At 41.9% G+C, this 23,102-nt stretch overlaps 1 protein-coding gene and 1 long non-coding RNA gene across 7 annotated transcripts in view; both read left to right on the top strand.

Annotated features, from left to right (window-relative positions):
* The window catches only part of LOC117960040, a 21,852-nt gene extending 4,432 nt beyond the window's left edge, over positions 1-17,420 (top strand). Inside the window, exons 2-3 of the long non-coding RNA XR_004660055.1 lie at positions 2,377-2,385; positions 17,329-17,420. This is a non-coding gene — a long non-coding RNA (uncharacterized LOC117960040). The remainder of the gene's footprint in view (positions 1-2,376; positions 2,386-17,328) is intronic.
* The window catches only part of macrod2 (mono-ADP ribosylhydrolase 2), a 415,852-nt gene that overhangs the window by 127,164 nt on the left and 265,586 nt on the right, over positions 1-23,102 (top strand). The gene's annotated exons all lie outside the window — the stretch shown is intronic.

Below are 23,102 nucleotides of genomic sequence, written 5' to 3'. Positions count from 1 at the left end.
CTGAAGGCAAAAGGGGGTCCAACCCGTTACTAGCATGGGGTACCTAATAAAGTGGCCGGTGAGTGTATATATAAATGTGTGTGTGTGTGTGTGTGTGTGTGTATATATGCGTGTGTTCATGTGTATATATATGTGTGTGTGTGTGTGTGTGTGTGTGTATGTATGTATATGTGTGTGTATATATGTGCACGTGTGTGTGTGTGTGGATATGTGTGTGTGTGTGTGTGTGTGTGTGTCAAGTGCAGAAACATCAGTCATTATATTGAAAATGGTCATGTGAGAAGTACTGTACCCCCATGCTGTCAGACCATTTCACCCAATTATTACAGATATGATGTTATTCAGATGGCATTCCACTGAAATTGGCAGGACAAGGTCATTGTGTGGACTGCAGTTTGCGGTACCCAAGTAGGGATGGAAATTGCATTTCAGCTTGAAAGCTCTCTCTAATGCCATCCCTGTCTCCCTCCTGCCACCACAGAAAGCAGTCACCACGAACACCCCCTCCTCCTCCAATCAGCAATGATGGATGGGCTAATTGATGCAGAATGATTGGGCCATTCATTTAAGCCTACAACAGTGGGTTCCATATTTAGGATTAACATTGCATTATAACGGGAAGGGAAGAAGAAATGTTCAGGGAGTCAGTTAACACTAGAAGGAAAGAGGGACAGCGGGAAGAGGAAAAGACACAGGGACATTTCTGTGCGGTGGGAACAGGACTGGTCAGATGTGTTGTGTTGGGGTTATGAGACATGAGTGTTCCAAGGCATTTCATGAGGTGCTTATCTGTGATTAAGACCTAGCAAGAGGGACATATACTGAGACATGTCCTCCTGGTATTCCTCTCTTAGCCTACGAAGCATTTATCTCTGTCCCAATGTGTAAATCAAGCTGCCGGCCATTGCCTGCAGCAGTCATGTCGTTAGCTAGTTGATGGCATCACTTAAACTCTGGCACTGCGGCGCGCCGAGGGAAAGGGCCAAACTTCAAACAACACACATATCAGCGTATCATACTGTAGGGAGATTTGTGTGTTTGGCTGTGGTGTTAGCAAGCTCTGTTGAGCTAACCAGGACCAATCAAGAACAATCTTGTTCAAAGAGAAGTTTCTACTTTCACACAGTTCACACTTTCCTATTAAATTGACAGTTTTTTGGAGAACTTTCTGGAAGTGCATGTTGTGTTTTTGTTTAATGCACTTGATAGCCTGCTTTTCCTGAATGTGTATAAAAAGAAAGAACACTACAATTGAATGAATTTGTGAAAATACATATTCCAAGTGCTTTTTGAAATTAAAAGCTGATTACATGGCCTTTGTTGTTTCTTCTCTTTAATCCTGAAGAGTATTAAATAATGCTTTTTCAGCCTGTCTTAGCTTGCGGTGGATTTTTCTTTTAAATTGAGAGACTGCGGGGAATATGGGGCTGTATCTCTGTGATGGAGAATTGCACTAGATATCCTCAGTACCCTACCTACCTATTTCCAGTAATACTGTCAGACTAACAAAGGGTCTCACTGCCTTTTCCACTGAGGGGTCATTTGAGGTGGAGGATGTCACTCTTCCAGAATCTCACCCATCGTCTATTGAACCAGAGGACTGAGAAAGTCTGGAGCCTTATCAGTTTGAAATCCTAGCACTGCCTAGTCTGGCTATCACCCGACCAAGCCAAGCTCAATAGATTTGACATTTTAGTATTGGTCTGGGGAGTCTGCTCTGTATTTTCTCTACAGAAGAGGCGTGACCAACGGGCATAGTTCAAATGACTGCACGCAATTAGTCCTTCAACCAATCAGACCAATGATCCGGGTGACTTAGAAGTGAAGGCGGCATCAACGGGTTGCTGCGCTTTGGTGGCGTTCGGTGGCCGCCGCTATGTTGAATGTAAACAAGAAGCTGCTTGGACGCTTCTCTATCGTCATCGTGTTAAACCCACCAATAGATGAGCCAGTTTGTGATCGGTTCCCGCAAAATTGTGAACTGAAGCAGAAGAATTAAACGTGCAGGTTTCCAGACCGAGCTGCAGGGCAAAATCAAATCGCCGGCAGAGTGGGCGGGGTTTACCCGGTCTAAGCTCTGCCCGCTCCAGCTCAAACCCGCAGGGCCGTAGCCAAGCCTCGAGGCAGCTGAGGCCAAGGAGTCTCTGAATGCTGGAACATTTTGGCTTGGTTAAGTACAGGGTTTTGAAATGATCATAAAACTACTGTAGAAGGTATTTGCATTGTTTGGAAAGTTATAGTATGTAAATTCTTCTGCTTTTTTTATGTTTTTGATTTTGTCTTCAAGGGAACAACACAGGCATACAGTAGGCCCCCTCGACTTATATGTTATATATATTGCTATGATTTTGTTGTCAGGTCCTCTCTATCCCTCAGGCTTCTGCTGTAAACATATCACAGCTGCTTGTTTTCCGTTGTGTTTGACCTCTGCAGCCTGCCTCTCTCTCTGTCTCTCTCCTTCCCTCTCTCTCTCGCTCTCTCTTTCTCTCCGAAAGGAAACAAAAGTGGCCTTTGACTTTAATCAAGGGACAGGAAGAGGTATATTCTGCAATCCCACAACATAGTGTACCCCTTATGTATATTTTAACCACCTAATTCACTTGCTTTTGTACAACAAAGAACTTGCACCCCAGTTTAAGAATCCACCTAATTCTGTCTCCCCTCATTGTACATACAGTGAGAATACCACCACAGGGCTTGAGAAGGGGGCAAGAAAGTGTCAATTTAGTTCTCTTCCAAACTGCATCACACATAACCTCCCCCAAACCCCCTCTGTGCACCAGCATTTCTGGGTCAGTTGTTGAGATTTTAGACAACTCAAAGCATTACCAACCTCAATGTCAGAGCACATTTGTGTCCTGCACAGGCTTTGTTGTGGCTGTTTTGGGGGTAGATCCTGCACTCTGCCTGTCCATGGTCTTTTGTGTGTGTGTGTGTGTGTGTGTGTGTGTGTGTGTGTGTGTGTGTGTGTGTGTGTGTGTGTGTGTGTGTGTGTGTGTGTGTGTGTGTGTGTGTGTGTGTGTGTGTGTGTGTGTGTGTGTGTGAGAGAGAAAGAGCAACTGTGCACTGATTGATGTCACATGATGCCATGTCTGTGTTTCTGTCTGAATTTGCAAGTGTGTGTGTGTGAGACAGAAAGAGAGATTCTTATTCTGGGATAAGTGGATGCTGAGCTGTCTTGTCAGTTGACTCAGTGGTCAGTTTTGGTCCCGCTGCCCCCAGCAATGCAGCATGGAGCAATGAGATCTGACAGACGGGGACAGTTCTTGGCAGGGCACTACCCCCATCCTGTAGTCTCGCCAATCACGGCAAGGCTACTACAAGGACATCAGAAGAAGCTCAGAGACCTAAGTCACATGCTCAGAAAGGATCTTGACGTGCTAATATACCAATCATACTGTATGAAACCCTGTTATTTTCAAAACGGTTACTCTTATTGCACGCTGGAGGAATTCTTCCAAAGTAGTATTTATTAGGAAGACAGGACACCTTAAAATAACAGAAAGAAGGAACAAACCCTTTACTGAAATTTAAGAAATACACAATATCAGGTTTTTACCTGAGTACTAATGTGCTGGGAAATATGAAAGGAGTTTAGTATCTAACTACTGCGTCTGTTTGCTTTTAAGTTTTATAGAATAACATTTCATAAAAAGGGGTTCTCTCCATGTCATCTACTCTCTACATTTAACAGTGCTGAAGGTAATTACAGAACCAGTGGAGATCAATGGAAGATATAAGCAGGACATTGTCATTAAGCAGAGCCATTTAATCAACAAACTGCCACTAGGCCAAGCAGAAAACCTTGTCCTAACAGCCATTTAGTTTGGACAAACAAGTAATTTGAGTGGTTTTGAATATGCTAATACAGACACAAGTCTGCTAGAGTTGATTACTGCAGTTTTCAGTATATACATATATAAGTACTTGTGCTGAGCCTGATTGGTTAAGTGTGGCACAGGGTTGTTCTCTTCAGCTTCAGACATATGAGTGCACACATAATTGTTGAGAACACTAAATAGGTGTGGTAGCACATGTTATGTTTAATCACAACAGTTATTATTTCATTTGGAGATGTAAATGTACTATATGCAATTATGGTATGTTAACTATGGCTAGCTCATTTTTACCTTACTGGTTGCTTTACAGCAGAGGTCCACTGGTAAACACTGCAGGGCTCCTGGGGTTTTGTGCTGCCTAAACAGTACATGCCATAATTTAATCACAAAAGTACAACACACAGAGTACCTAATGTATACAATAGTGTTGGGGTGGCATGTAGATCTGAGGCTTGAGTATGTGACAGTTATGTTAATAATGAGTCTTTGAACTAGCTGTGGGCATAGAGAAAGGATAATATTCATGTGAGTATCTCTAAAGAGCTGGTTGGTAGCTGATTACTGGCGCTTCTTTGACACTTTCTGTGCAGACTGACCTGCCTGGGTGGCCTTTTGCCAACTAGTAACAAACTGTCAAGCTTTCTGCATCTCTCGTGGGGCAGCCTAGTTAGCTGTGTCTGACAGGCCGCTCGCCTACAAGTGAGGTTTCGGCCCAGAGAGGGCAGAGCAAGCTCCAGAGGAAAGCTGTCATCTTTTTGTCAGACCACAGGGAAGAGGAGGAGTTAGTCTCTCCCTTTCTTCCTCTGTCTTTCTAGCTCTCACCCTCTATCTTTCTCCCCGTGTCAGCCTGTTCCCCTGGTGAAGATCTCCACTTTCCCAGTGCCCGCCTTATATGCTCCTCTCAGCCTGGCTGCACAGAATAAACAGGCAGGTGTCAGAGGATGAAACGGCAAGCGTTCCCTAGGTGCTGGGCCCGTCGTTGTGTTAACCCCCTCACTGTTGCCTCCTGAGGGCCACAGCGGTCGCCCCAGTATGCAAGCTGAGAGTGACACAGAGACAGCCAGTTGGACTGAAGTGAAAGACGCCCCATGTGTCCTTCCTTAGGGAGAGATGAACGTTTATACCACAGGGATGATGCCCACCACTCCACCTAATCCTCTTTTCCCAGACACTTCATTATCGCCCTCACACTTCCACCACAGTATGTGTGTGCAGTATTGAGTAGTGAAGAAGAGGGAAAACATGAGGAAGATGGTAGGAAGAATGACTGACAGTAAAAATTGTGCTGGAGGTGGAGAACAGATGTCAAACTTAGTGGGTGGTAGTGAGAGAAAACAGTTTGCGTAATATTTTCTAATTTTCTTTTTCATATTCATGTATTTTCACTACAGAGGCAAGCGAGTAGGGGGAAAACCGCTCCTGTCTTCAGCAAACACCACACTTTATCAATATAATATTTGTTTAACTAGCTTACTTACACAATTTAGCTGTTTGTAGGGTGAAAAATAATGTCAAAACAATTATAATCAAGATCCCATCTATGTGCAGAATTCTCTGTGCTTGTGAGGTTTTAGTTTTAGAAATTGAGTTTTCGGTCTACACAAACCAATTAGTATTTGTATATGTGTTCCACTCTGTGTCTGGCATGTGCAGAGGTGTCGGCTGGAAGGAAGATTAATTTCTGAGTGGGAGAGTGCAGCAAAGCTATTTGAGCCCACTGAAACATGTTGGCTCTCTACTGTGAGACTCGCATTAGCACATGCCATACTTGATGGAGGAGCATACTTAGCAGTAATAATGGGCATTATAGGGGGTGGTATCAAGACATTATTTTCAGAAAGCTCTAATTAAGCTTTTTGCTGTGGCTTTGGCATACTACTGACTGTCCAGTATCATCAGGAAAGCTTTCTTAGCTGCTGATAAACGTGCTGCTTGCCAATCAGTTTGTTCTGGGCCTCCCATGAGCAGGAAAAATAAACAAGTTCATCAAACAGTGTGAGACAAAGCTCCTCTCCACTGACTCCATTCCTGGCCCTGATGAAACTGCAATCAGCTCAGTACCACTGGGAGCCATTGTGTTTACAGTCGGTGGGTGGATGGACTGCTGCTAGCTGGGGAGATTAGTCCTTTGAGACCAGCTGGGACATTCGCACCACCAGCCAGCTCCACCTGTGAAATTGCAAACAAGACCCTGTCCCTTCCCCTTAACCTCCACAGCCGTTGCAGTGATCAACACCACACTGACACTTTCCCTGTGTCAGAGAGCCTGTTTACATGTGGGAGTGCGACTATGCTGGTGGTAGAGGTACGACAAGGCACACACAGCTGTAGTGCTGGGGCCCGATTTATAATTTATAATCACTTATTTCAAAGGGTTTTACATCATTCCCCTGCAATCAGGTGGAACTCCTTTTTAACGGCTGTACCTGGTTTGTGTCCAGGGAACACTACAAACTCTTTTTACTCTTAAAAAAACAAACAAAAAACAACAAACGTTTCAGAGCAAGGCACACTTTTTGTGCGGCTCTGCATACAGCGGCTTTCACTTGCACTGCAACATCAGAAAGCTGCTGTTTGCAAAAAAAACTAATGCGACACATAGAATCTCCTCAGATGTCCACGATGGATGACGTTGGTGACATGAGGATTGATAAGGTTATGTAGGCTACATAACTGATAGACTGGGAAGACAACAATACCGCTCACATAGGTAGTTATCTGAAAATAAAAATACATCTATAGTCTGGGTCCTTTATAGCATCTCCCACCGTATGTTTAACTCCATGCAAAGTAATAAAGCTTCTTCATCAACGGGATCGTCGACACAAGGACCTGTCATGTTGATGGAAAAACCTTTTTATAGTCTTTTTTTTTTTTTTCATGCAGATAACTAACTGTGCTAAAATACGCCTGATACAGACTGAATGAATGAATGAGAGAGCGCTGTGTCAAAGGGAGGAGATTGAGAGAAGAAAACCTGCTTCAGACCAGGTTAGGTTCCCAGACTCAGTAACCGTTGTAACTGACTCTGAGGTTAACTTACGTCTCTTTCTGAAACGGGCTGGAGTTTCCCTTCCCTTTCAGGTTTTAGTAACCTCCCTTTTCGAAACAGAATACCCAGAGTTTCCCTCATCTCAGGGTTAACTAACTCAGTTTTCACTAAACCTGCTTCCTCAAACTGGTCCCTGATCTGATTGTAAATCTAAAGTGTGTGTGTGTGTGTGTGTGTGTGTCCCAATGCCCGAAAGGTCAAGACGTGGGTGGCTTGGGGTAAAGAAGAGGAAGCAATTGACCTTGATGCCATTTCTCCAGCAACTTTATCTTCACCTCCCAAGTTCCTTGTCAGTTGTTTGAAATTTTACACTAGCTTCTTCAAAATTTGCTGGCGATGCTCCACAGATGAGGCACACATGCTATTCCACAGTAGCAGTTTTTTGGACGGTGTTCTGTAAAACTACATAAAAAAGTAAGCCTGAAGGAAATACTGCAGGATAAAGTGTGAATGTGAGCCACAGCTGACAACCCCTGGAAGCCCCCCACGGTAGGCAGCCGAGAAAAGCTCACCAAGCGTGACAATAACAGAATGCCAAAACATGGATTGGACCAAATGAGCTGTGAACGCAAACAAAGTAGCAAATTTGTTCTGTGGCGCTTGGGGTGGACATGTGTCCCCTCAGCATGTTAAATACTGCACACAGTCTTACAGACAGGCAGGCAGGCAGGCAGTGGAAAAGGAAGCATAATTAAGTAGAGATAAAAGACATTGAAGACACACAGAATGTTAAGAGAGCAAATCAAAGTGTTAATGACGATGTCAGCCCTAGGATGTGCATGTTAATCTTTGTAGCACTTGGAAAGTGTTTGTGTGGGTATGCCATTTGTCTGGAGCCCACCTGAGATTCGTCATGCCTTGTGGTAAATTTTTGAAGCGTGAGCTTCGCCAGCGGAATGCTCGTTCTGTTTCGTCGTCCCCCTGACAATCTGTCTTTTTTTAGGTGTGTTTATATCTCAAAAGTATTGATATGAGTTTGGGCGTCTCTGTTTCTATGTTCTCTACATGTTATTTCTGGACTAGGCTGGATGCCCACACTGTCTCTGCAATCCTCAGTCTGGCGCAGCTGTTAAATGTTTTATTTACTGAGCCTTGATGAGATAAGAGCCGAGTGTTTTGGAATGTCTGTCTAAGGACATCAGCATGCCGCTCTCACTGTGTGTATGCTTCTTTTAGTGCTGATTGGTCATTTGGCATCCGTCCCCCAACACTTAAATGGACTCTTAGAGAAACTCAGATAGGCCATAAACATAAGCAGCCGATGGCAGGGCTAGTTGGAAAAGGGGGAGAAAAATCCTAATAATACACAACTCTTTTGAATCGTTCCGCTGGGCTATTCTACAAATGGATTTTCAAACTTTTAAGTGTGTTGCTGTTTAGCTAGAAGCTTCACATTTTGTAGCGCTGGACTATTTTTGTGTGTGTGTGTGTGTGTGTGTGTGTGGGTGTGTGTGTGTGTGTGTGTGGGTGTGTGTGTGTGTGTGTGTGTGTGTGTGTGTGTGTGTGTGTGTGTGTGTGTGTGTGTGTGTGTGTATACTTTGTTTTACTCCCTCTCTTCCGCTGTGTTAGACTAAGGCAGGCCAGTTAGGGAATCAAAAGGGCCAAACTTCATGGAAAATAGATCTGTGCTGGGTGGCGTGTTAATTCCCCGGTGTGCTTCCTGAGGAGAATCGCTCTCGATGCGGACGCTGCCTTTGATCATTCACAAAGCATGTCGCAGCAAGGTCTGCACCGGCTCCCAACAGATGGTCATTAAATCATGCGTTTTATTTTACTGGCTCTTTTATATTCCTGCAAGATCTGTGTGCTTGTATTGCTGCCATTTAGGATGGCTACCATGCTGATTAGAAACATGCATGGCCTTTTTGTGAGTATGTCAATAGAACTGATGGAAAAACAATGTGCATACAAACATTTAATTCATTCTAACTCAACACAATTTCCCCTGTGCAGGCTTTCTTTTACTCTCGAGTGCACAGAGGCGTGGGTGTTAGAAAGGATTAGCTTGTGAATTTTTATTGATTACCGGCGGTGCTACAAGTACTTTAGTATGAGTTCTTTTAGGTGTACACCTAATGTAAGTAGTGTACAGTGGTCTACTCCAAGGAGGACCACAGTTTCAATGCCATCAAATCCTACAGAACCTAGTTCATCATCTGGACGATACTGGCAGATTCTTTTCATGTCCATTCAACTGTGCTTCTAAAGCTTGTTAATCTTAGTCACTGTCATGGAGACAGAAATGCCTGACTATCTTTGCATGATTGGCTACTGAGCAGAATAAGAAATCCACCCTAATGAGTCATGTCATCTGGTAGGCATTTAAATCGCTGACCTCCACATGCTTTCTCAGTAAGGCAAGAAACAAATGATCTAATCTCCTCAAGTCGATTATTGTTTGGGTCTGTAAGCGTAGAAGTATGAAAGCATGAAAGTACAACTAGGACAATTATAGGAGATAATGAAAAAAATGTTGATACAGAAGTTGTTCCAGTAGTTTGTGCGCTATCTACTAACTGAGTCAGTGGGTTTGAGGATTTTATTGTTCCAGACTACCAATGGGTTTCTTTATCTCAACATATATCCAAAGACATGTTTTCATCTTAAAAATATAGAATATTTTGCATTGGCTTTTGTCAATCATCCGTTTAGATTCTTTTCATCTAAAGGCAGATACATGTGTGTGCCTCCCTCCTTAAACCCACGCAGTTTGAATATGCATTTGTTTGCAATAAATGTAAATCTTTATTGCAGTTTAAATTGGTTTGAATGGAATATATATTGAAGCAAACCCACAAACTCCTACATGAAATTATGCAGTTGTTATATTGTAGCTGGAATTAAACTGCACCATACACCCTTTGTGACTCCGTTTACATTAACGGGCTAGATGAGGGGCACAGGCTGTGTATTATATTGGCATGGGGGCCAAAGTTCCTGACATGGCAATTTGCTGTCTTTTCTTTTGGATGAGTGGTGACAATAGGCTCCGTGTACTGCAGTGTGAAAGCGGCTTGGCTTTTTGCCCCTAGGGTCAGTGCTGGGATCTCACACACCACGACTGATGAGCACTAATCTGGCCTCCTCGGCAAACACAAACCTTTCTCTGTAACCTTCTAGGCGTGAAACACAATTTACAGAGGTGGCAGGGGGTCGAGGAGACCATGATGTCAACAAGCATTCGGGGGAGGGGTTTCAGAGTGTACACAACACACAGTCGGAGCATTTACATGCACTCTGATTTCCTGCTTTCATCTGTAACCTTAATTACCGATGAACATGTTGAGGAAAACCAACTATCCAGACTTGTTTTCAGATCAGGATGTTAGATAAGATTATGGTGGGAGCAACCTGCTTATTTGGCCATAAACTCTTTTACATTTTCCTGTAAAAGATCCCATATAGGGAATGTGCTGTGGTGTTGGAAAGTAACTTTGTTGACACCTGTAGTGTCTTGTTTGGCAATAAGTATTTAGCAATTATCAGTAATTCGCAAAAGTGGTTGTTACAATTGTATTTTAGTCTCCCTATCAGCAGAGGATAGGCAGTAAAAGAAGATTATGTACGATCTCATACAGTCCAATATAACAACCCTGCAATAATTATTAAATTTGATCCAACTTTACTTGTCCAGTTTTTTTTCAAACCATCATTAAGATGTTTCTAATCCCTATGGTAATTTTTAAGGTGGTAGCTTGTGTTGGTATACTGCATTGCATTACATTATTTTGTAAGACATTTAGAAAATTCTGTGCCTCCACATATGTATGCAAATGAGGATGTACAAAACCTAGCCTTTTTTCATGTAGCTCTATTGAATTCAGCGTTTTACAAATGTTTTTATTATTGCAAGTCTTTGTGGAAATATTGGATCCACATGTGCATTGTGAGTGGAATTTTTTGTTCCAGAGTCAGGACAAGTAACATAAATGAATATAGAATCAGAAAGAGAGAGACCAATGAGTTTAAGTAAGTGCTAAATAAAGATACAAATTATAATGTTCTAGGAGGTTTTTCAATTGTGATAACAGAGAATCTTCATGTTGCACTCCCCTCATGCAGCTAATACTGAAGTTGATTAAAGAATTTAAATGGTCCATTTAACCACAAACGCAGGCGAGGCCTACCTGTGTGATAGGACCATTACTTAGCAGTAATTCCTGCGGGCAGCAGATTGAATTGATCCCCTCTCAGCCATCAGGAAGTTTTAGTGCTGCTATGTGTGTGCTCAAAGCCCAGTTTAATAAAGCCAGCCGGTCACAAGTCGTTAAAGCAGAGGAGGACAATAAATAAACAGACCTGTTCTGTCCTGCTCTACTCCTTTCCCCCACTTCCTTCTCCATCACACCTCCGTCAGCCCACATGGTGGATTTGCTCCATGCAGAGAGTCCAGCATCCTGTCTCAGTGGCAGCCTAGGGATAAGACGGCAGGGTGCTCATCCTTTGGGATGACTTGCTTCTCTCACTTGTTAAACAGATACACATCATATTTAAAAAAAACAAACTAATTGTCATGCTGCATAGAACGTCAAGGTTTTTATTATGCATAAGCAGGGTGGTAGGAATGTTTTATGAGACTGCCGCCACAACAAGGGCCATCAGCCCGGGCAGATTGATGTTGAGGGGCCTGGCCAATGGAGATAGAGTTTATCCGCTGCAGGCTGGGATTCGAAATCTAATCACACGAGTGCCAGGTGAGGAAGTGCAGCCACAGATGAGCCACTAACGCACACCATCACACTTGTATTCAACAAATGGCGAGGAATTTCTCTCTGCAGGGTTGAGACAGGCGATAAGACAGCCTTAGACAAGAACTCTCTCGCTCCATAGATCTGTCTTTCAGGGAAAGCAAAGAGAAATGGAATGAAAAGAGATGGTGAGAGGAAGAATTTGTGAGACACAGAAGGTTAGCTAAGGAAAATGTGAAAGAATTATGTGAAATAAGAGCACTTAATAAACACTCAGCGGCCCAAAATAATGAATCACCTTAGCTTATTTTTTGTTGTTGCATTGTCGATTCTCCACACTGTGATTGGAATTCTGACCCCGTGATATCTGTTTTCCTCTGCGTTCGGCTGTGGTAAGTGGCTTTCAAAAGCACAGCACGATGTAAGATAACTGAGAGTTAAAAAACACTTTTTATTGTTGAATAATGGATTTTTGTTTTGCATAGTACATCTTTCCAACACACACAATATACATACAAAAAGTGTTAACCAAAGGTTTGCCCATAGCTCAGCACAGCTGCAGCTGGCAGTCCTCTGCACTTCAGTTGTGATGACAGACACCACAAATGAGATTTTAGTGCTCTTCAATCTCAAGTACCAGTCTAGCCTACTCTTATTTGAATCAAACAATGGGAAAGATCTTTTTTTCACATCACCTGCAGTGCATATTATGCTGCATTTTTGTGTGTGGGAGACTCTAATGTTTTAACTGAGATGTTTTAGTTAAGGTCTAGCCGTTAAAAGCCTGTAGTCCTGTATAAAGCACATACTTCTAAGGCTAAATTATTTGTTGGGATGTTTGATGTACACTACCAGTCAAAAGTTTGGGGTTACTTACAAATGTTCATACCACTCCATTATAGCCAGAATACCAGCTTGGTGAGTTTAATGCAATATCTACATTGCCTGTTATCAGCAACCATTCATCCACTGTTCAAAAGGCACATTCTGTTTACTAATCTGATATTATTTTTTAAAAAGAACTAACTAGAAAAAAACATTGGAGAACCCTTTTGCAATTATGTAAGCAAATAATGTAATTTGAAAACTGCTGCCCTGGCTAGAAAAAAATGCAACTGATCTCAGCTGATAGTCTGTCTATAATGGACTGCAATGAAAATTTCTGAAGTGACCCCAAACATTTGACCGGTAGTGTAAGGTGATAGTTACTGACCGGTACATATATAACTGCATGGACATATCCTCATTTAGGTGGTTGGCGATCTTTTCAGACAGAAAAGTGCAGCAGCACACAGGTACAAGTAACAAAAACCCGACATGTAAACTGCAACAAAGAGATATACACACAAGGGGGATTTATTTTTATTTTGGTAGTGTGGTTTTTATCTTCCAAATAAAACAAATGGAGGACTGCAGTTCTTGTTGAACCCGGGCAGTATGTGTAGACCACCACGTTTCCTCTGGTACACATGGAGCTGCAAGATGCTTTAGCTTTACCAGGACATGTTGCATACAGAGGTTCATGACATCCCCTCAAGAGCCCACTGCACTCTACACAGGAGCCCTGACCAACCAATCGGAGACACAGCTCAGTGCCAAGGACAGGATTGTTTGCTGGCATTCCACCTACAAATACTACCAACTGTGTTTGACAGAGCACTCAGCCAAGCCAGAGGCAACAAACAAAACAACAAGTTTTAACCCCTGATTCTTGATTCACCTCTTAAACCTTTCTGTTTCTTGAAACTTTATTTTTGACCATACCAGTTTATTACCACATACTGCAGCCCCTCCTTTTATGCTTGAGAGTGAGCCCTGACAGGAAAGTAAAGCATTGGAAACACAGCAGTGTTCTATTATCTTTTGGATGGTAGAGACATCTTTAGAGCGCAAAATGTTTTTGTGCACTTTTGATGATTTGTGCTTAGTAAGTTCATCTGGTGATTACTTAGCAATAGACTGCCGTTTGTGTTCTATCAATAAATGTAAATGATTAATGGTCAGCAACCGCTTCCTCCTTGTGGTCAAACAATGTGAACATTGAACTATCCCTTTTAACCAGCTGTATAAAATTCTCTTACTGTAGATGGTTTGATTGAGGTAAGAATATAAAAAATACAGAGAAAAAAATCTCACACATTTCTGAGAAAAAACAACTCATATTCTGAGATTATAAAGTTACAAATTCACAAGAAAAAAAACTATCTATAATGGCCCTAATATGCTGTTGTAGTTTAAAGACGCATAGGCAGCTTTTTAGTATTTATGTGCAGCTTCTCAGTAAGCATCACTGTTGTATCCCTAATCACAACAAACCAAACCCATTTTCATGTACTGTATTGGTGGAGTTTTATAGTAACAAAGAGTTACTATCAAAGTTACATTATTCTGAATGTGCCTGGAGAATGTGCCTGAATACAATATTCAGTAAACCTGCATCTCCATATTTTAAAACATCCCCTTTATGTTACAACACCAATATCTACAGAGGCACATGAAAAGCTGGAGAGTAGCCATTATCAGACAAACTTTGACTCAATAGGTGCATTTCTTACCGAGGTTTCCCAAGTTTTGAATCTAACCTATGAATATTATAGTAGGACTGTTTATGCTGCACGGCTATTTAAATGCTGCAAAGCACTTACAGTATACACATGAAACTGGGTGAAAAAAAAAGAAAGTGGTCAATGGTTTTCAAAATCTAAACTTTGTACTGGTTGGTGAAAAGCTGGATACTGGTCTGCAGAGATGTTATGTAACAATTTCAGACTTCTCAGTTAATCACCGAGTCCAGGACTTTCAGACAGAGCGGAGAAAGGTATGAAGTTGTAAGAGATGATAAGCAAAATAAAAAAGCACTTAGCTTTAGTTTTTAGTTGCTTTAGAAAGTCCTGTGGTTTTAGCCTTGATGCAATTTCTAGATTAAGAATGCATTTATAATGAATTATTTTAAGCTCAGTTTTGATAAGATACCCATTGACATTGTATTTTCAGTGCAGTTACTCATGTGGCTTGCTCTGGGTTGTGATGTTTCATGCTTTATGTGTAGTGCTTCCCCCCCCTTTATCACCTTCTGTTCAGCAGAGTGTTGTGGACACGGTTGTAAATCTATAGAGACAAAAAAGTTTAGGGCCCTTAGTCTCAGTTTGCTATGCTGGGTATTAGCATAGCATACTGACATGTAACAATTCCACTTGTCCTATGTTACCGAATACAGAGTGTACAAAATGAGGGAGTGTTAGAGGTCCTGAGAGTGACGATGACCTCTTCACCTGGACAGAGACAGAGCCATCAGATCTCTCCAGGGAAAGTCTGCTGACACGTCTCTATCTCCTCTGCCTGTCCAACATTCCTGCCCTTTAACACCACTCCACACATCCTGCGCTCTTCCACTGAACTGACGAACCCAGAGATCGGGTGTGCTCTGCCATCCATTTGCTAACAGGGAGATTGTTTTTCAGCGCTTGAAATTTTAGCCTAGAAGATCAATGTTGCAGCTGGCCTGAAAGATCCCACTTCAGGGCACAGAGGGCCAGAAGAGGGTGAGGTCAGTGTCTTCTCCAAGGCTCCCTGTGGTGTGTTTAGTGAAAGATGGGACACTCTGGAATCCCTCTTTTCACTGACAGACAGCCATGGTTTAGTTTTTAACCAGGGCCTGATAAGGCTAACTATCCGCCGTTGATACTTTTAGATCCTTAGCTGTTAACTGTTGGCTATAAACATTGGCCCATGAACAGCTCAGATGACGTCTTTGACAAACTGTCTTGCAAAGAGATAAATTAATATAAAAATGGTTTTAACTGTGCTTAGGCTGGGTAATTCCCAAACATTGTGACAGTATCCTCCCTATCTCATTAACTAATCTTTGTCAGATGAGATAAAATTGGAGGATCTGTTTTTGCTATGGCCACTCCCCACCCATCCCCCGCATGTGCTCTTGAACGCACGCATGCACGCACAGTTTTTCTGCCTTTACAAAACTGGGTTGAAGCAGAACGATTTCATGCTTTCAGCTTAGTAATGGCATTATGCAAAATACCATTAGCCTGGACAGGACAATCCAATGTGTGGAAAGCAGGTCAATTGCCCATTTTAAAAGAGTGACTACGTGGAGTTGTAAAAAAGCAACACAAACAGCCATGTCTTTCTTACGACGCGATCAACGAAACGCAAGGCACACTGCACCTTCTTTTTAGCGGGAGACGCCTCGATCAGGCTAGTTGCGTCATTTTGTTATCCTTGCTAGGCGACCGTTGAACGTCCCGTCCTAATCCAACTTTTTTTTTACTGTGAAGTTCAATGATGTCAGGTTTTTTTCTGCCCTGACTTTAAGTTTTATCAAAAAATCCAAAAAACATGAGACATTTAGCAACGCGAAAGCAGCGAGCAAAACGCTTCCCTCTCATTGAAAACATTTACAAAAAGTCTCCCCAGGCGGCTAGAACATGCTCTGTTTAATCGGGGACTCGGCTGCGAGAGCCATTTAGGAGGGAGAGATTTCAGCTGGAATGATGGTGAGCAAAGGTTTCTCGTAACTAATGGTCATTGTTAGTTTTGTTTAAGAAGCACACTAGACTGGAACATCTAGAGCTCCCACACAATATTTCTTTTTCTCCTTTTACTCTCTTCTCCCTACTCTCAGCCTCACACACTCAGCGTGTAAAGGTGCTGTCGAGATTTTGGTGAATATGGCATAATGAAAGGCCTTTGTTTGCTCAGGTGCCGGCCCTTCACAATGGGTGGATAATGGAGGAACACTTTAGAGACAGATGCTTCCTCTTCATCACACTGCTCAGTGTGACCCTCTTAGGAAGCAAAGAGAGGGGAACGGAGCATAAGATCACTTTAACCAGCAAGGCTGTGTCCCCAATCCTTTTGCACTAAAACGGGCTGTTTACATTGGGAAACTTTAATTTAAATGTAGTTTTTTACATTTAACGACCAAAGGACCTTAAAAATGGTATAGCACTGCCTGTTGCTCATGTTGACCACACTCCTTTGCATAAATCTATCAACCTTTGTTTGGGGCAGTAAATGAAAGTTATCCCCACAACTCAATGAATTTTTAAGAACAAACATAAACAGCAATAGACCTGGACAGAAGCATACAGAGGCATATTTTTTAGGTTGCTGCTTGGCACACTTTTCGAGGAGTGTTTATTAGTTATGGGTCACCTTGAAGGCAGAAGAGTAGATGGAGGGCAATCAATAGCTAAGCCAATAAGGAAGCAAGAGGCTAAGGTGAAGAGGGTAATCCTTGATGGTAAAGCAGAAAATCTATAAAATAAATGATTTCTCCTTTCCTGCAGGGTGAAGGAAGCTATTTATTGGAACAAGTTTCAGCCACACAGTGGGTTTGCACCAAAGTTTAAAAAGGAAAGGGACAAAAGCTAGCAATTCCACCTGAACACATGGCAAATTGCCAGGAGGCAATACAAAAACCATTACACCATGTATTTGTAAACCCTTCACAACAGGTTCTACAATAGAAATGTATCAGAAGTGTTAAAACAATGTGCTGATGTGAAAAAGGTTGCTACCTACAGCGAACAGTGAACCTACAGAGAGTTATCACTCAGACCCGCAGCTCCCCTCGCCTTTACGGAGCTTGATAACGAGTTTCAGCTCAGTGTTTAGCTGTTCGCCCTGCAACTTTACTGTTTTGATTCACTCTCACCACTCTCGCCGGTGGCTGTTTTCATTGAAAAGATTCCAAAACCTGACTGTACCCTGTCCATTACCAAGAAAGTACCCCTGCAGACCCCTCTGCGTCTACGCCGGACCCTACGCCGTAGCCTGACGTGCACCTCTCGAAAAATATAACTACATATTGCGGCAAGGCAGGGCCCTCAGCCGGGGCTTGGTAGCGTTTATATCCCCCTGACTCATTTCATGGTTCATCTTCTCTATAAGCAACATGAAATCAAGGAGAGGGTTAACGTTTTCTGCTACAGATGTCTCACCTAGGGTCAGAAAGCACATGGGAGACACTTTGTTTCTCTCGCTATGACTCTAGAGTCAGTACTAGCTCCGAAGCTAATCACCATCTCTCTCACTCCCCAGACACACACAAATGCCGGCTCGACGCACACACCAGCGCACAAGTATAACCACCAGGCCACTAACGTAGGCTACGCCGAAAGCTCAGCGGAAGCCTCCACAGAAGCATAAAACAGGCTTTAGCTGGTGAACATAGTGGAACATTTCGCACCTGAAAAATCACATATTACCTTCAGGAGTTAGTAGAGAGCCCGAACAGAGTTAAAGGAAAGTGAGTATTGGATTTACACTGATTAGGTAGCCAGAAACACAACGTCAAATGATAATGTTGCTCTGTAACTGCTGGATGTGGAAATAAGCAACTGTTTGCTAACCTTTATTTTTTATATAAAATTATAACTCACAGAAATTAGGTAATTTAGCATCCATCCGCTTCCACTGGACTCTGAACAGCCCTAAAAAAAACATTTGGTTTCAAAGGTAACTTGATGGTAATTGTTGACAGAGAGCCGACAATTACTAATTTCTGTCGCCGTATTTTCACAGCCAGTTTGGGGGGGGGGGGGTGATGTGAATTGGTGACCTCCTAGACACAATGCTGCTTCTCTGACATTGAGACTGCTGCTAGAGAATGGGCTTTCCAGTCCAATGAGCACTAGTTTTTATGAGCTTCCCTAGCATGAGAAAGTGTTTTACTGAAATCTAACAGGCTTAACCTGTTAACCTGATGTGTGTTACAAAAACTTAAATGACCCAAAGTAAGGTGTCTTCTTTTTTGAAAAGTATGGATGTTGTTCTACTCAGTTTTAAATTGAGCAGCAGGGATGAGGTGCTAATGTTTTTTCAGCAGCATACGGTAAATGTCTCAGCATTTGAAGTCTGACCTGTCAGTGAAAGCAACAGGGCTTCATTTCCCTCCGTAAATCATTAACATCGCCATTCTCCCTTTCGCTGTGCTCGATGCATATTGATACAGGCAATTTGTTCCCTCATCTAAGCACTCAGGTTTCTTTTGTTCAAGGAACACATGGCATACTCAATGTGTAATGGCCACAACAACAGCTTGTTAGAGAAGCTACCGAATTCCTTTTTCCCCCTTGTTTTCTTATAAGACACTTTTGCAAACGGTCTGTGACAAGCGGATATTGTAGCCATCGTCACTGTACAGACTAGATTGCTGTTTCTCCACTGCATCCAGACCAGCTTTGTTCTAACAGTATTGATGTGGATTGAACACCAGATGACAAAAAAAACCTGTTTTTAAGTACGCAGAGGGACATCATGAGTCACAGCAGCTCAGTGTTGGTTGAATAATCAAAACACTACAAAGAATACCATATCTGGACATGTGAACACAGTCCCACCAAAAACTAGGTAGAGGTTCTGGACATCAGAATGACTCATTTCCTTTGACATGAATGTGCACAGTGTAATCTAGAGCACTTTTCTTCTACATCATATCCTGTCAAAATCTGACAATGGCACTCTGAGAATTACTTGTGCCATCAACATATCCTGTAAGTGAAATTAATCATCAGATAGTGCCAGGATGCTGGCATTGATCTCAGTTCTCTGGATAGTAATTAACAACTCTGAAATTACAACTGTAGCACAAAAGAACCACAGCTTTCTTCTGTCTCTGCCAGAGCTGGATGACACATGCTAGACAACCCTTGTCTGCCTGTCATTTCAAATATTTTCTGTCTTTCTGGTCAGTCGCATGTGTTTTTCATTTTACTTCTTAGAGAAGTGTTTTGTTCTGCAGGGTGAGTGACCAGTCTGCAGTCGACTGTCAGCTTGTGTCAGTCTCAGCATCACTGAGTAGCAGGGTGTCTTTTCGTGCTCCAGTCAGCTCACTGCCTGAGATGGTTGCTTCCACTCTACAAAGCCTAAGCTCTCAAACATCCCATTAGCACCTGCTAAGTCAACCAGAAACTTTTTGAGGCCAGTCTGACTTTGTGCATGTAATTATTCTCTCTCTTGCTGTTTAAACCCAAAGACCTCTTATTCTCTGTAAAGGCAATTGGCTAGGTCATAGAAGATTACTGACTTAACGTTTTTTTCACTCATTAGCAAAGTCATTCAAATGAAACGATGCCTTAAAGACTTAAGGCCAACACTATTACCAATTTTGTTTTCTTGGTCACTACATATATACAAAATTCACTGTTTGATTGGTGTTAACGTTCTCTATAGTAGAGTTTCTACTGCTTTAAAAGTGTGTATCTGTTAGAATATAAACACTGTGAGGGATTCAACAAGATGCCTAAGATGTTGTGTAGACTTGTTCACTGTTAGCTTTTACATGGCTCCTCTGCAATAATCTAGTGCAACATTTTCCTCTCTGCAGCCCTTCGGGATTTGCACCTCTCAAATCAGCCTCTCCATCAATTGAAAGATGATAAAATATGCTTTTTTGGCACCTCACACTGCTGTGATAGTAGACATTTAAATTGCATCAGATATGCAGGATCTGTAGTTGTAAGGTTTTGTGTTTTCTTGTCATGCTTTTGCTATTGAGCTCATGAAATCATAGCTTGGTATTTGATGAAAACCCAGTTTGTGAGGTAACCTGCCTGCATTAAATAATAATAGACATGTAGTTGAAATTCAGAATTAGATTGAAATGTTTTTGGAGGATTTAATAAACTAGTGTGGCCACTGTTACGTTTTTACATACATTAGCTTCATTGAGCAGTAAGCCTGCTCAGTTTATGTGAATGAAGATTCCTGTTTGCATACATAGAACGTTTCAGTTGTCACTCTACTTCTCCTGATTGTCTTAGCCTACCATGCTTTGGGTTTTACAGAAAACCCTTGTGTGTGAGGGAACCACATATCTCCTTGTCGTGGCTAATTTTTCTCGCATTTTAATCTGATTGGAAAAAATGCTTACCAGACGCTAAGTCTTTTGACACATGATTTCAAATGATGCTAAATGACCTCATAGGTTGATGTGTCCAGGGGTTAAGCAGGGTTGTCCTGATCAACCTCTGACACCAGGGTCATTCATAGGGTTGTGCTCCAGGCACAGCTCCATTGATAAGGGTCAATGAAAGGGTCATCCTCTCTCCCTCTTTAGTTCTATCCAATTAAAGCATCAGCTGCTGAATCAGTGCCTGGTGTTCATCGGAACATTGATTGTGCTCATTGATTGGCATGTAGATCAACTAAGTGTCCACTGACCGCCACACAATGACAGGGTTGTTTTCTGATCTCGACCAACAGATATTCTGTTGTCAGCTCCAATGCAAAGGCTTGTAACATGGGTGCTTGAAAAAATGTGCTCTAAATCAGGTGGGCGTCTCTGACTGAAAAATATGAGGACACACTCAGCTTTCCTGTTTTCCTCTAGCCTACTATTAGAGCCCATATCCTGGCTCTGATACTTTCGTCTGTGCAGGTAAGGGGTTGTCTGGCTTCACTTGGAGTGATTTCCAATCATCCACTCGATTTACAGGCCATGGGGGAGGCACAACCTGTTATTTTTACCCTTCACTAGAGCAAATTTTGTCCTTTTTTCTAAAATAAAAAAACAAACAAGAAGCATAGTCTATATTTTTTGTGAACACTTGGCTCAAAACATTGCAAAAATACTGGCGAGTTTATAGATTTCCATTAATTATATTTAATGCGACTGGATTTACAACCTGAGTATGTCCCTACTAACCGGCCATATTTAATTTTTGAATGCCTAACTTTAAAAAATTTGATAACCCAGATTTTTGTTGTACTAAAATGCGCAGGCTTTAGTGGATACAGCATGGCATTACAGAGGATGTGACTGGTGGATCTCTTTGTTCATGCAGACGGTATTCAGCTTGTTTTGCTCCACACTTTTCAGGCTTATTAAAATGCACAATTATCATGTATTTTAGAGTAGCCTATGCACCCAAGATTTTAAATGCTACTTCACAAAGACTGTTCTTTTTCAGAACTGGGACAACACCCCCACCCGTTTGAAAATCTAATTAAACTAAACTAGTTTTTATCTGTTCTAAATGACTTCAGAGAACCCATTCATTACGCCTGCCCTCCAGTCCTGTCACAAATATACTCCAATATTACATTTATTTAATAAATAGGTTACTAAATGTTTTTTCTTTTCCTTTTTTTTCTTCTTTGTTGTCGTCTCTTGTGTATGCTTTATTGCACTGAATAACATTTCAGCCCTTATTTTCATTGAAGCTTTTAAACTAGCCTGTTATGAGGCCACCAATCCAATAAAACATTTCACCTTAACCACCAGATATGATGAAAGTATAACCAAGTGATCAATGAAGGGATTTACACTTCGCCTCCCATTTTTCCCCCGCTGTACTGCAACCATAGCAACAGGGCCAGGATAAATCTACTATTTAGTGAAACGACACAAGAATCATCCTCCAATTTGATCATCTGCTTTGCTCCGTTCCTCCATTTTGCCTCTGCCAGGCTTCAGCAGAAATGATCTTAGAGACAGATAGGAGAAAAGGAGAAATGAATCGCTTGCCTCATACCTGGTTTTAGTAAATGCAATGTGAATGGAAATAGGAATGATTGCCTGCTGACATGGAGGAAAGCAGGAGGAAGGATATGCACATAATTTCACAGGATACAATCACTACAGTGTGGTTCAGTAGCAGGTGTTCAACTTTGTTGTGATGCCATGCATATTACTTGAGTGGCAGGCACACACAACCTAAATGCGAGATTAAATGAGCATGTATTGTTATTTATTTAATCTTTCTGAAGAGTTAAATTGTCAACATTATTTAGTCTTGAAGAGCCAATTTGCCATTTGTTGATCAAACTCCCCACTTCTACGCTCCACCACAGTGTGGTAACAGTTATGGCGTTTTTCCATTACATGGTACCGGCTCGACTCGGCCGTGGTGCCCCGTCCTCCTTTTTCTATTGTAGATTAGTATCGCCTCATGCATGAGACGAGTGTGGCTGGTCGTCATAGCAGGAAACTGCCTTGACCTAACGCGACACACACACGCGCACAGAATGTTGAAGATGTGTTGTTTTTCATTCTTGACATGTGGCCGTTTGCAACAGCAAGAAAACAAATTAGTTTCAAAAGAAGCTGGAGGCAGCGAAAAAACACCACAGGCTAAACTATTTTACCATGGCGGGTTTGTTCAGGAGAACCCATGTCTGTTGCTAGCAGTGATGACGCAGTGAATAATGCCGATTCTCTCCAACCAATCAAAAGTCTGAAGGTTTTCACATCACCTTTTGGTATCGCCTCAGCTCGCTTGGAACCTCAACTGTGGTGGTACTAAAAAAAACACTTTTTTCGGAATGGAAAACCCCAAAAGTTGAGTCGAGAAGGTATCATGTTATGAAAAAACGCTGTTAGTTTCTATAAAACGTGTTTGCTCTGTATAGAGCAGTGAATTTAAGTTAATTTAAATATAAATGTAAATTTATCATAATGATACACACAAATACTAATGTCATCAGTTATGTCACACATTGGTAGAATACTTGTTTTTCATTGACCGCAGCAGTACAGAAATGTTTGTTAGCCGGTCT

The sequence above is a fragment of the Etheostoma cragini genome, chromosome 17 (genome assembly GCF_013103735.1).
Source record: "Etheostoma cragini isolate CJK2018 chromosome 17, CSU_Ecrag_1.0, whole genome shotgun sequence".
NCBI classification, from domain to species: domain Eukaryota; kingdom Metazoa; phylum Chordata; class Actinopteri; order Perciformes; family Percidae; genus Etheostoma; species Etheostoma cragini.
The sequence above is the reverse complement of the archived record's forward strand: the minus strand, read 5'-3'. Positions and strand labels throughout refer to the sequence as shown.